The sequence below is a fragment of the Arachis duranensis genome, chromosome 3 (genome assembly GCF_000817695.3).
Source record: "Arachis duranensis cultivar V14167 chromosome 3, aradu.V14167.gnm2.J7QH, whole genome shotgun sequence".
Taxonomy (NCBI): Eukaryota; Viridiplantae; Streptophyta; class Magnoliopsida; order Fabales; family Fabaceae; genus Arachis; species Arachis duranensis.
The window spans coordinates 116,179,233-116,193,816 of NC_029774.3; the positions used below are offsets into that span (position 1 = coordinate 116,179,233).

General features: G+C 31.5%; 1 pseudogene; it reads left to right on the forward strand.

The window, feature by feature from the left end:
* The window catches only part of LOC107480383 (bifunctional aspartate aminotransferase and glutamate/aspartate-prephenate aminotransferase-like), a 15,824-nt pseudogene extending 1,472 nt beyond the window's left edge, over positions 1-14,352 (forward strand).
* The last annotated feature ends 232 nt before the right edge of the window (positions 14,353-14,584 follow it).

Consider the following 14,584-nt stretch of genomic DNA (forward strand, 5'->3'; position numbering starts at 1 on the left):
TATTTCTTGTCTTGCTATTTTTGCTTTCTTTTTGCTAAGAACTAATCCTTTTTCTTTACATCTTTCTAAAACTATTAATAATTTTTGAAGATGATCTTCTTTATCTTGTTTTGTAAAAATTAATATATCATCAATGTAAACTAGAATAAATTCATTTAACTCTTTTAGATTTTCTTCCATAAATCTTTGATAGATACCTGGGGCTTGTTTTAATCCGAATGGTAAAATATTCCATTCATAGAGCAACACACTTGTTGATTCTTTTGTTGGGCAAGTAAAAGCAGTTAATTTCTTTGTTTCTTCGTCTAAACGAAGTTGCCAATATCCTGATTTTGCATCAAGAGATGAAAACCAAGTTGCTCCTTTGATTTTTTCCAAAATAGAATCTTTTCTTAAAAGTTTATGAGCATCACCAACAGTTGCTTCATTCATTTTCTTATAATTAATTACCATTCTTCGTTTTCCCCTTTTAATTTCATTATTGTTTTCGACATAAAAGGCTGGATCCGCATGAGGACTTTTGCTTAGTCTTATAATTTCTTTTTCCAAAAGATCTTTACATTCTAATGAGAACTCTTCTCTATCTCTTGCTGAATAAGAAATTTTATTTGGAACATTTATTTCTTTTGTAGGATCTTTTAATTTGATGCTTACTAATTCTTTATTTGTATTTTTAACATCTAAAGGATTTTCAACGCAAGTTTCATCCAAAAGTTCTTCTATTTTTATTTCAAGATTATTTTTTGGGATATTTATCTGAAAACATAAATTTAAATAACATGTTTCTAATATAGAAAATATTTTAAATTTTAAAATCTTATCTATAGTAGTAGTTGGTATCTTTATACGTTTTGATTTTTTATTTATTGAAGAATCGTGTGGAGCTTTTAAAACTATATATGTTAATTCTTGAATGAATGGATGATATAGCTTTAAGAAGTTATTTCTTATGATAAAATCCATCCCAGAATCTAACATATATATGGATGGAACAATGAACCTATAATTTTGAATAAATATTTCAGCCATTTCTGCTTTTTGGTCAATATTATGTATTGATTTGTCAGCTATTCTAACTCTTAATGGTTTCTTTAATTTTTTCCAATCAAGTTTTATATTTGTACTAGCAAAGCATTGTGTTGCTCCAGTATCTATGAAAGTATTTATAAACTTTTCTGTTATTTTTATAGTAATAAATATGGCATTATTGCTCAGTCTCTGAGTCTGTTTCTGAAACATATTCAAAAATATAGTCTAAATTATCATATGATTCTTCTAATGGTTCCATGAAACAAGACTTAGCAATTTCTATTTGTTTGGTAAGGTCTTTTTTATCCTTCTTTTTTGGACATTCATTTGCATAATGTCCTTCTTCTTGGCAGTACCAACACTTACAATTTTCTTTTTTATTTGGGCAATAGTCATTTTTTGTTTTTTATTTTTATTGTTACTTCTTTTTCTAAAATACCTCTTTTTTTTCAATTTGGATAGTATTTTCTTTTTCTAAATTGATATTTTCTTTTTCTTTGAAAATTTTTATTAAGACCATATTTTTGAGGTATTTCTTCGTTATCTTGACAGCAAATTCTAATTATATTTTCAAATCTTTTTTGAGTTGCTTCTTGCATACAACGTTCTTTTATTTCCTCTTTTATTGCAGATGTTGCTCCTCCAAAATTATTTTCAATTGTTCCTCTATTTATTTCTCTTATAAATCTTTCCATTATAAATTCATTAGCAGGGTATGGAAGTTTTGTTATATACATACTAAGATAATGGTTTTTATCTTCTTCTTTTAATTTATAATAATGTATTCTATATTCACATATGTAAGATTCCACATTACATAAATCATATATTTGAATATTAGCTAAATGGTTTTTTGCTTCTTGATATTCTTTATTATAGACTTCTTGTCTATGATCTATAATATTTTTTCCAAAAAATTCTTTATATAGAATCATCATTATATGTAATATCTTATCGTAAACTGTTATTTTTGTTGCTAATTCTTGTATTATTTGGTTTTCTATTGATGTCATATAATCTCTTACAGTTCCTTTAGTATGAAATCCTATATAATTCCAGATATCTCCTCCAGACAATTCACTAAGTTTTGGATTAGTAAAGGCTTCTAATAAGAAGGAGTTCAACCAGTTCTCGAAAATTTCTTTTTCATTCTTTTTATAGTCTAAATCGAGCATTTTTTCTCCTTCCATTTCCTAGATTTTAGGAACGTATTTTGATGGTATTTTTGTATACTTTGAATTTTTATTTAGGAAAAACTACTAAAAGTACCCATAAAATTTACGAACGCTGACTAAAGTACCCATAAACTAAGGAAATTAATGATGTACCCATGGAAGATGGGTTTCGTATGACAAAAGTATCCAAACCCTAATTTTTTGTTCATTTTTTAATAAAATTCTCAAACTACCCCCACTCTCAATCTCAACTCACTTTTTCAACCTTGCATAACCTAACCTGCACCTTTAAAACCTTTGTCATGGAGTCTAAAACTACTTCTATAATAGACCAGGCTGAAATCAATGGTGGTGGTGGTGGTAGAGAACTTCGACCAGTTCCTAGCAAATAAATTTAGTATGGTGAATTCTTTCCCATTTTTTTCACCACATGTCTTCACACAAAGAAAGTCCTCAAATTTAAAAAAAAGGAGAAAACAACTGAAACGATTAAAAATTGTTCCTTTATGATTCTTTCTCTGATTCTTCATCGATATTGATTGATTCTTTTGTTAATCTTGGCGTGCAATCCTCTGTTGCGTTACTATCCAAAACTCACACTATAAATGTTCATTTCATCTGTTGTAGGAATAGTTTTGGACTCCATGGCAAGGGTTTTAAAGGTGCATGTTGAGTTATGGAAGATTGAAAAAGTGAGTTGAGGTTGATGGTGGGGGTAGTTTAAAAATTTTATTAAAAAATTAACAAAAAATTAGGGTTTTGATACTTTTGTCATTCAGAACCCATCTTTCATGGGTACATCATTAATTTCCTTAGTTTATGGGTACTTTTGTCAGCGTTTGTAAACTTCATAGGTACTTTTAGTAGTTTTTCCTTTTATTTATAAATCCCTTTTTAAAAGCATAATTTTCAAACCCTGTTTCCATTTAAATTGAGATTGATTATCCTTAGATGTTTCAGCTTCATTTTTTACTTGTATTGGAATTGCTGGTTTTTCATCACTTGAATAATCTAAGATGTGTTCTTCATTTTCTATATTTTCAGAATTTACTAATTCTTCTTCTATTTGAAATTCTTGTTCTATAATATTATTTTTTTGAACCATTTTTAATTGTTTAAAAAGCATTGTAACTTCTTCTAATTTTTCTTCAATATTCATAATTTCAATGGTGGTTTTACTTTTAGTTTTGTTATGTTGGCTATATTTTGAATTTTTTCTTTTTTGGGATTCTCTTTCTGAAAGTATTTATTTAATATTTGTTTAATTTTGTTTATATTAGGTTCCTCTTTTTCCTTATTTCTTTGAAAATTTATGGATACTAATATTTCTTCAAGCATATCTACTATAGAATTTAATTGTGGGTTAAACGTATGGTAGAGATGTGGGGAATCATTTCTATGGTAGCATTTTTTAGAAATTTCATGTGAAATATAAGTTTTTTCAGGTTTTTGAAGTCCTTCAATAAAACTTATAGTAAAATAAAGATTTTGAGAAAAATTATTTTGTATTGATTTTAAGAATTCGGTATCATTACAATTAACATTAGTTAAAATCATTAGTTTTTGATCTATTAATTTTGATACTTCTCTTAAATCTTCTAATTTACTTTTTTCCATTAGGTGACGCTTTTCTCATAAAATGTTATGGTTTTAAGTATTATGTAGTTAAAAATGTGACTTTAGAATATATGGTTGAGATTTTACCACATGCGTTTTTAAAAAAAATTATTTTTGGGATCTTTATTTGAGTGGTGCCTTATATAAAATTGGTGAATCTAATTTTTTTAGTCAAAATATATTTACCCAACACAAATCAAATAATTCGATTTATATTCTTCTCTCTCCTTAAAAAAATCAAACCATTCAATTTATTTTGATCAGTTAATCACCATCACAACAGTATATAATACCTCTAACGTCCATAACGCTCTAGTCATATCCAACAAAATTACCTATTTGATAACCTGTTTAAAGTCTTTTTATATCAATAAAATGCAAAGTTGAAAAAGTATCTATCATTATCTTTATCTACTCACAAACGGCTAAGTCTTACAAAACTATAATTTCTTTTGTTAGATTAAATTCCTTAGTTGACCGAGTATTAGTTAGAGACTTGGAGTATAGATGATATCTCTGACCCACACCTATATGGAGAGGAAACTTGATAAGTAAACAATTAGCTCGCCAATTAGGGAGTTAAAAATCTAAGATTTGAATCTATGATTATGACAACGTTAATAGTAGATAATTCAAATAGAAGTTTGCATTGAGAGGCTTGTTTGTTGTTTTAGTGCTTTTTGTTTAAAAATAAAAAAATAAAAAAGACACGCCAAATGCATGTCTGTCAAACTGTTATGTTTATACAATTTAACTGTCTGTATGTATAAAGTTGTACGAAAAAGAAATGAATCCCGACAAGATGCATACTGAGAGAAACAATAGTAAAAAAATGATTTTTTTTAATAAATAATAGATTAAATATTTATCTAAAAGACTATATTATTTTTTATTAATTTTTTAAGATAAATTATACATTTTTTCATTTTTTTTACACAATTTTTTTTATCGTAGAATTATCCTACTAACAAACCCTGCTCACCTAAATATTTTTCATCTATTTTCATATTTTTATAGTATAGAAATATTTATTCCCATTCCAATTTTTTTTGTGAGAAAGTATAATTCTATAATCTGGGGCATTTTATTATTAATATGAAGGTTAAATATGTGTAATATTAGAAAATGAGAATTTTAAGTATATAATGTATAAATATGAAATTAATAACGGTTTATATAAAAATCGTTGTATACGACTTAATTAAATAAAATTGTTAGTTATTACGATTTTATGGAAGAGAGAATGAAAAAGAAAAGTCAGATAGATTAATGATCACAGCAGAAAGTTATTTAAGAATTTGGGATTACTGATTTAATGGAGGGAGCCATGTGTCATCGAAAGAGAGAGAGAACAAGAACAGTCGAATCGCTGATCAACGGCAGAAAATTTCTCAAGAAATCGGTATTTTTCCTGAGGAGAAAATTTTGTTTTTCTTCAAATCGCTAGTTATGGTTTATGTATTTTTTTTTGTCACTTTCTCAAATCGTCACCTATGGCTTATTCTAACAGTATTCTATCCTATATTGATGTATTACACCAAATTTGTATAATGTTGCCGTATCACGTCTTTAGTTTTACAAAAACCAACAAAATTAGTCTGGATGAAAATTATTTATTCTAATAAAATGTGTATTCTGCACCTCTATCAAGTAACGTTATATAATTAATAAATATTATTATTTTAGATTATTACTTAATTTTTTTATCCATATTTATAAAAATTTATACGTAAAAAATATATAATTTATACCAATATTTATTAAAATTTAAATACATAATTATACATAATTTATATCTATATTTATTAAAATTTACCCATATAAATAAATATATTCATATGTATTTTATACGTATAAATTTATAAAATTTATTTATTAAAAATAATTTAATATTTATATTTACGGTTAACCATCAAAAACGCCCCCAAATTATTCAAACGTCGACAATACCCGAATTTTACTATCGACAAAAATGCCTTCAAATAATTTAAAAACAGAACAATAATACCCAACAGTAAATATATTTTTTCAAAAAATACCTTAGAAATTGAATTTTGATGCAATTTTTTGCAAACATGATTATAAAAATAATATATTATTATACATAAAAATTGGTAATTTTTTGTTAAGTATATAATTTTTTTATAATTGTTTTTGTTAACAATCAATAATACTTTTAAAAAATTACAAAATAATATATACTTAACAAAAAATAACCAAAATTTAAGAATAATAATCTCTTATTTTTCTAATTATGTTCGCAAAAAATTGCATCAAAATTCAATCTCTAATGTATTTTTTGAGAATACATATTTAATGTTAGTTTTTTTGCAAAATTATCTAACATTAAATATGTATTTCTCAAAAAATATATTTGAGATTGAATTTTGATACAATTTTTTGCAAGCATGATTAAAAAAATGAGATATTAGTATCCTTAAAATTTGGTAATTTTTCGTTGAGTATATATTTTTTTTGTAATTTTTTGTTAACAACTAATAATACTTTTAAAAAATCACAAAAAATATATACTTAAAAAAAATTATCAAATTTTAAGAATAATAATATCTCATTTTTTTAATTATTCTTGTAAAAAATCACATCAAAATTCAATCTCTAAGACATTTTTTGAAAATATATTTACTGTTGGCTATTTTTGTTATATTTTTAAATTATTTAAATATATTTTTGTCGATACTAAAATTCGGATAAATTTCTGTCGGCATTTGAATAATTTCGGAGTGTTTTTGGTGGTTAACCCTTATATTTACGAGATTAAAATTACTAAAAATTGTTGTCCCTAAAAATACTAGGTAATCCTCGTGTAATGCGAGTCCTTATTTTAATTTCTGGTTAGGTGTGGTTAGGACTTAGGAGTAAGGTGCGTGGGTGGAGAGGCAGGAGCAGTGAGGAATGGAGGATATGACGGAAAAGGAAATAATGTGGTTGAGTTAACATGTGAAGGGAGTGAGCACTTCAAAGACAATGCTCATTAGCGACTATGCAGCTTCGCTTTTTCAATCTGGGTTCCTGTGATCCGCTTGGCAGCTGGACAGCCTAATTTCCAAACTCCCACACCCATTTCTCTCTCTGGAATTCATACTATTCATCAAAGCCACACAACCTACACCTTCAATGCCGGCACCTTACAACTACGCCAAGCCATTTCTCGTAAGCTTGCACACGAGAACGGAATCTGCTACACACCCGATTAGATTCTTGTTAGTAATGGAGCCCAGTAGAATATTGCTTAAGCTATGCTTGCACTTTGCTCCCCTAGAGATAAGGTGTACTATTACTATTAATTTTACTTCAATATGTTATTTATTGACCACTATTCATGCGAAAACCGGAAATTAACGGTTGAAAATCTTTAGACCATAATTACCAAAATATTTGATAATAAAAAAATTAATAAAAAATAATTAAAATTTATCTTATTTAATATTTATTAATTATTATAAATATTAAATAAAACAAATTTTAATATTTTTTTCTAACATTACCCCTAATTAAAAACGTGAAATTATTTAACTTCAGGTCATTATTCCAGCTCCGTACTGGGCCAGTTACCCAGATATGGCCAAGTTGGCAGATACAATACTTGTCATTCTTTCAACATCAATAGATAATCATTTCTTTTTAGATCCTAAACTCCTGCAATCCAAACTTACTCAAAGATCCAGACTTTTCATTCTGTGTTCGCCATCTAACTCTATAGGATCTTCTACCCCAAGAAATTACTTCAAGAGATGGCCCGCATTGTGGCAAACTACCCAAGACTTTTGGTACAATCCTTACTAATTTACTATGCACCTTTCAGCATCACACTACAACTCTTCTAGCTTCTTCAATTTTGATCTTCTCTCTTTTGTGCAGGTTCTTTCTGATGAAATTTATGAACACATCGTTTATGAATCGGCAACTCATACAAGCTTTTCCTCTTTACCATGAATGTGGGATAGAACATTAACTGTTAATGGATTTTCTAAGGTTGCTTTCTAACTTGATGCTTTTGATATTGGGTTTTTGGGCTCCCTTCCTATGTGGAGAAAAAGTTTAAATGCTAGTATCCAAACCCATGAATAGTTGAAGTGGCTGAGGTGAGTTAGGGTTGAGTTAGAGAGAGGTCATTTTGCAAGAAAAACACCAAACACTCGAGAGAAGAGAAGAGAGAAAGTCATTTTTGCACATACACAAAGTTGTCTCTGTAAATTGGTCACTACAGATTCGTTAACTGTTGGATAGAGCTCAAATTTGGACAGTGTGTTCTACATATCTTGTTCTTTGATTTTACCGTTCGGATCTTTAATTCGATATCTGTAGCTGGAGATATTGGTCACGCACAGTAACTTTATTTTTGTGGTATTTTCATCTTCTTGTTCTTGTTTTGTATGTTTTGAAGCTTGCGTTGTTTGGTTTGTTGTATGCACGTTTTGTGCAGTAATTTGTGACTCTCTTGTACCCTATTTTTCATCATAGTGAAGCTGTATCTTGGTCTTGGTGACTCGTGGTTTTTACTTCTCTCATTGAGAAGGTTTTCCACGTTAAAAATCCTGGTGTGTTAACTTGTTTCTAATTTCTGGTTTATGTGATTTTTCTACTGATATTGGGTATTATTGTGCTGGTATTAATACTTGTTGTGAGTGGATATTGTTGCTCCTCTAATTCTTGCAAGTAGAAAATTGTGTTTTATTCCTATCAATTGGCATCAGAGCTCAATTTTGGGTATTTGGTTATAACTTGCTTGAAAGATGGAGGCAAATAATTCTACTAGGATGATAAGTTTAAATGGCACTAATTACCATCTATGGAAGGGAAAAATGAAAGATTTGTTATTTGTCAAAAATTTATATTTACCCGTATTTTCTACACAAAAACCAGAATATAAAACAGATGAAGAATGGGAGTTTGAACACCAACAAGTTTGTGGTTTTATTAGGTAATGGGTAGATGATAATATTTATAATCACATTGCTAATGAGACTCATGCTAGGACTTTGTGGAATTAAATTAAATCCTTATATGCTTCCAAGTCTGGCAATAATAAATTGTACTTGTTGAATATGTTGATGAATTTGAGATACAAGGAAGGGTCACAAGTATTAGATCACTTGAATGAATTTCAAGGGGTTCTGGATCAATTGTCAAGCATGGGAATAAAGTTTGAAGATGAGGTTCAAGGATTGTGGTTGCTAAATACTCTACCAGATTCTTGGGAGACATTTCGTATCTCTCTTACTAATTCTGCTCTGAATGGCAAAGTGAGCATGCAACTTGTTAAAGGTGGCATTTTAAATGAAGAGATGAGAAGGAAGACGCAGAATTTTTCGTCGCACTCTGAAATGTTAGTCACTGAAACCAGGGGGAGAAATCAGAGTAGAGTTCAAAAGGGTAGAGGTAAAAGCATACAAATCCAAGGAAAGATACAAGAATGTTGAGTGTCACTACTGTCACAAAATGGGTCATGTTAAAAAATATTGCTATCTTTGGAAAAAGAAAAACAAAGGTAAGCAAGAAAAGAAGGATGATAGTGGTAATGATCGTGTATCTTCTATTTTAGATGATCTTCTTACTGTTGATATTGTTGATTATGAGTACAAGGTCAATCTTGTTTCTGATGATGAGTTCAGCTGGGTAATTGATAGTGGCGCCTCAATACATGTTACACCGAAGAAGGAGTTCTTCACTTCTTATACTCTAGGTAATTTTGGAGTGCTTAAGATGGGTAATGATGGCTTGGCAAAGGTTATTGGTGTAGGAGATGTTTGTCTTGAGACCAATATGGGAATGAAGCTACTACTCAAAGACGTTAGACACGGTCCAGATGTTCGCTTGAATTTGGTGTCAGTTAAAAGGCTTGATAATGAAGGCTTTGTAAACACTTTTGGCTTTGGACAATGGAAGCTTACTAAAGGCAACTGAGTGGTGGCTCAAGAAAAGGTACTTCAAATTTGTATGTGATGCATGCCATGATTGCAAAAGGTAGTGTGAATGCGATTGAAAGTAAAGAAGTTTGTAGCTTGTGGCACAGAAGACTTGGTCATATTAGTGAAAAATGACTTAGCTATTTGGCTTGAAAGGATGCTCTTTCAGGTTTAAAGAATACAGAGTTGGAGAAATGTTCTCATTGCATGGCTAGCAAACAAAGAAGATTATCCTTCAAGAAGCATCAACCTTCAAGAAAATCAGACTTCTTGAAATTGGTGCACTCCGATATTTGTGGTCCTTTGAAGGTACGGTCTTTTAGTGGAGCTATTTACTTTATTACTTTTATTGATGATCATTCAAGAAAGCTTTGGACTTATGCTTTGAAAACAAAGAACCAAGCTTTGGAAAAGTTCAAACAATTCCAAGCTTTGGTTGAGAGGCAAACATGTAAAAAGCTTAAATGTATTCGCATTGATAATGGTGGTGAGTATTGTGGACCATTTGATGTATATTGCAAGCATCAAGGTATTAGGCATGAAAAGACACCTCCTAAAACACCTCAGTTGAATGGTTTGGGAAAAAGGATGAATAGAACACTGATTGAAAGAGTTAGGTGTATGCTTATTGAAGCTAAGCTACCTAAAGTCTTTTGGGGTAAAGCGCTACTTACATCAGCTCATGTGATTAATCTGAGTCCTACAATTGCTTTGGACAATGATGTTCCAGATCATGTTTGGTCGGGTAAAGATGTCTCGTATGGTCACTTGAGAGTCTTTGGATGCAAAGCATTTGTTCATGTTCCAAAGGATGAGAGGTCCAAGTTGGATGTGAAGACAAGACAGTGCATTTTTATTGGGTATGGTCAAGATGAGTTTGGTTACAGCCTTTATGATCTAGTTGAAAAGAAGCTTGTAAGAAGCCGTGATGTAGAGTTTGTTGAAGACCAGACAATTGAAGACATTGATAAGACATAGAAGAGTCAATCACAAGAGAGCAGTTACTTGACTGATGTAGATCCAGTTTAGCCGCCTCCTTCATCAGAACAAACAGAGAATCAAGATCAGGAGCATATGCAGCAAAATGAACCTTTGGTTCCTGATGACCAGGAGATGGGAGATCCAATTGATGCTCCAGTTGATGATGATGCTGATAATCAACCTGAGCTACCTAAAGATCCACCAGGTTTCTATCCTATGAGGTCTACTAGAGAGCGACGACCTTCAACGAGGTATCCTTCTAGTGAGTATGTAACATTTACTGATGGATATGTGACCTTGACTGATAGGGGAGAACCTGAATGTTATGCGAAAGCTATGGAAGGTGACAATAATAAGAAATGGTTTGATGCAATACAAGATGAAATGAAATTCTTGTATGATAATCAAACATTTGAGCTTGTGAAGTTGCCAAAAGAAAAGAAAGCTTTGCAAAATAGGTGGGTTTATAGGTTGAAGTATGAAGAAAATTCTCAGTGTCCAAGGTACAAGACTAGATTGGTGGTCAAGGGCTACAGGCATAAAAAGGGAGTTGACTATAATGAAATTTTTTCACCGGTTGTGAGAAGATCTTCTATTAGGACTGTTTTGAGTTTGGCTACAAGTCTTGATTTAGAGATAGAGCAAATGGATGTGAAAACTACTTTCCTTCATGGTGATCTTAAGGATGAAATTTATATGGAACAAAATGAAGATTTCATGGTAAAAGACAAAGAGGATCATGTTTGCAAACTAAAGAAAAGCTTGTATGGCTTGAAGCAAGCTCCAAGACAATGGTACAAGAAGTTTGAGTCTGTTATGGCAGAACAAGGCTACAAGAAGACTATTTCTGATCATTGTGTATTTGTTAAATAGTTTGCTAGTAATGATTTTATTATCCTTTTGATATATGTTGATGACATGCTTATTGTTGGTCAGAATGCTTCTAGGATTGATATGTTGAAAAAGCAACTTGCAATGAAGGACCTTGGGCCAGCAAAGGAGATTCTTGGTATAAGAATCGTGATAGAAAGGAGAAGAAACTTTAGTTGTCATAGGAGAAATACATAGAGACAATGTTGCACAGGTTTCAAATGGAGAAAGCAAAGGGCGTTAGTACTCCTCTTGCTACACACTTTAAATTGAGTTGCAAGCAAAGTCCATCAAGTGATGAAGAGAAGAAAGACATGAAAAAGTTCCATATGCATCAGCCATGGGTATTTTAATGTATGCTATGGTGTGCACAAGATCGGATATAGCTCATGATGTTGGTTGTGTTAGCCGTTTTGTTTCAAACCCAGGAAGAGAGTATTGGAATGCTGTAAAATGGATAATGAGATATCTTCGTGGTACTTCTAACATGAAGTTGTGTTATGGAAGTGATAAGCCTATTCTAGTTGGTTACACTAACTCAAACATGGCAGGAGATATTGACTCTAGAAGGTCCATTTCTGGCTTCTTGATCAACTTTGCGGGTGGATCTGTGTCATGGCAATCAAGATTACAAAAATGTGTTGCTTTGTCTACTACCGAAGTCGAGTTTATTGCCATCACCGAAGTGTGCAAGGAGATGCTTTGGATGAAGAAATTCTTGAAGGAACTCGGGTCTACTCAAGAGAGGTATGTGTTGTTTTGTGATAGTCAAAGTGCTATACATTTTGGTAAAAACTCTACTTTTCATTCTTAATCCAAACATATTGATGTGAGGTATCATTGGATATGTGATGTTTTGGATGCTAAGTTGTTGAAACTTGAAAAGGTTCATACTGATGAGAATGGTTCTGATATGATGACCAAGGCATTACCAAGATGGAAGTTTGAAGTTTGTTGCTTAATCGCCGGATTGGCGGTTACCTCCGCATAGTCGTGAGGGGGAGATTTGTTTGGTTTTTGGGCTCCCTTCCTATGTGGAAAAAAAGCCCAAATACTAGTATCCAAACCCATAAATAGTTGAAGTGGCTGAGGTGAGTTAGGGTTGAGTTAGAGAGAGGTCATTTTGTAAGGAAATACCAAACACTAGAGAGAAGAGAAGAGAGAAAGTCATTTTCGCACAAGACAAAGCTGTCTCTGTAAATTGGTCACTGCAGATTCGTTAACCGTTGGATCGAGCTTAAATTTGGATAGTGTGTTCTACACATTTGGTTCTTTAATTTCACCGTTCAGATCTTCAATTAGATATCTGTAGCTAGAGATATTGGCCACGCACAGTAACTCTGTTTTGTGGTATTTTTATCTTTTTGTTCTTGTTTTGTAAGCTTTGAAACTTGGGTTGTTTGGCTTGTTGTATGCACGTTTTGTGCAGTAATTTGTGACTCTCTTGTACCCTATTTTTCATCATAGTGAAGCTGTATACTGGTCTTGGTAACTTGTGGTTTTTACTTCTCTCATTGAGAAGGTTTTCCAGGTTAAAAATCTTAGTGTGTTAGCTTGTTTTTAATTTCTAGTTTATGTGATTTTTTCGCTACTATTGAATATTATTGTGCTAGTGTTAATACTTGTTGTGAGTGGATATTGTTGCTCCTCTAATTCTTGCAAGTAGGGAATTGTGTTTTATTCCTATCATTTGATACATCTCAAACTAGTATAGTTGCAACTTGTGATGTGGAAGCTGGATCAGGGATTGGATTTTCACGCTTTTAATCTGTGCTCCTTAGACCTTTGCAATGACTGGTTGGCGGCTTGGATATATTGCCGGTCCAAAGCATTTTGTTGCAGCATGTGCAAAGCTCCAAAGCCTGGTATGTGCACAATTTCATATTTTCTAATCCATTAGTATATATAGATAGATTCTTAGATTTGACAAGATTCAACATTGGTGAATGAAATTTAAGAAATTTCTACTTTCTAGTTTCATTCAGAATGAGTTGGAGGATTACATATGCTATACATTTGTGCATATCTGTAAAATGGCTGCTGATGCATGTTGTTGAATTCAGCTGACTTCGTCACCCAATAGCATATCTCAGAAAGCTGGAGTTGCGGCCTTAGGACTAGGCCATGCCGGTGGGGAAATTGTGGCTGAAATGGTGAAAACCTTTAGGAAGCGACGAGATTTCTTGGTGAAAAGCTTCAGTGAAATAGAGGGTATTAAAATATCAGAACCACAGGTATGCAAACTCAATTATATTCTATTGTGATATGTTCTGTTGTATGTTTTACTTGATATATAAATATGCATGTTGCAGGGAACATTCTATCTGTTCGCTGATTTCAGCTCCTTCTATGGAAAAGAAGCGGAAGGATTTGGTAGAATTGAGGATTCAGAGTCCCTGTGTCGATATCTGCTGGATAAGGGCCTGGTAATTATTAATTAAACTCTTTTTGATGAGATAGATGTTATTTATGTTGAAATGATGAAAAAGTAACTAATTGTTTTGGTTTGTAAAGGTAGCATTGGTGCCTGGGAGTGCATTTGGAGATGATAGTTGCGTCCGCATATCATACGCTGAATCCCTTCCTATCTTGAACTCTGCTGTTGACAGAATTAAGAAAGCCCTCGCTCCTCTCAAATCTGCTGCTGAACTCCTTTAAAGTCTTGCTTTCTTCTTATCTTATGCCTCTAATTGTAAATTGTCTTTTCTGAGATAAGGGACTATGCCTATTGAAGCTGATAACAGGTGCTACTACAAGCACCTACATTATTGGAATGGAATGGTTTCATACTTTCAATTTCTTTGGCTTTTAAAATATTCATCGCGTATCTTTTTTTTTAATAGTTCACCAACTTTTTTACTATTCATCGGAGTAGAGATTGTAATTATAATATCGAGGACCCATTAGACTGATTATATATATTTAGTTAGACACTTAAAAGGTATTTATGAATTTCGTTTACTGAAATATTTTTATGGAATGACT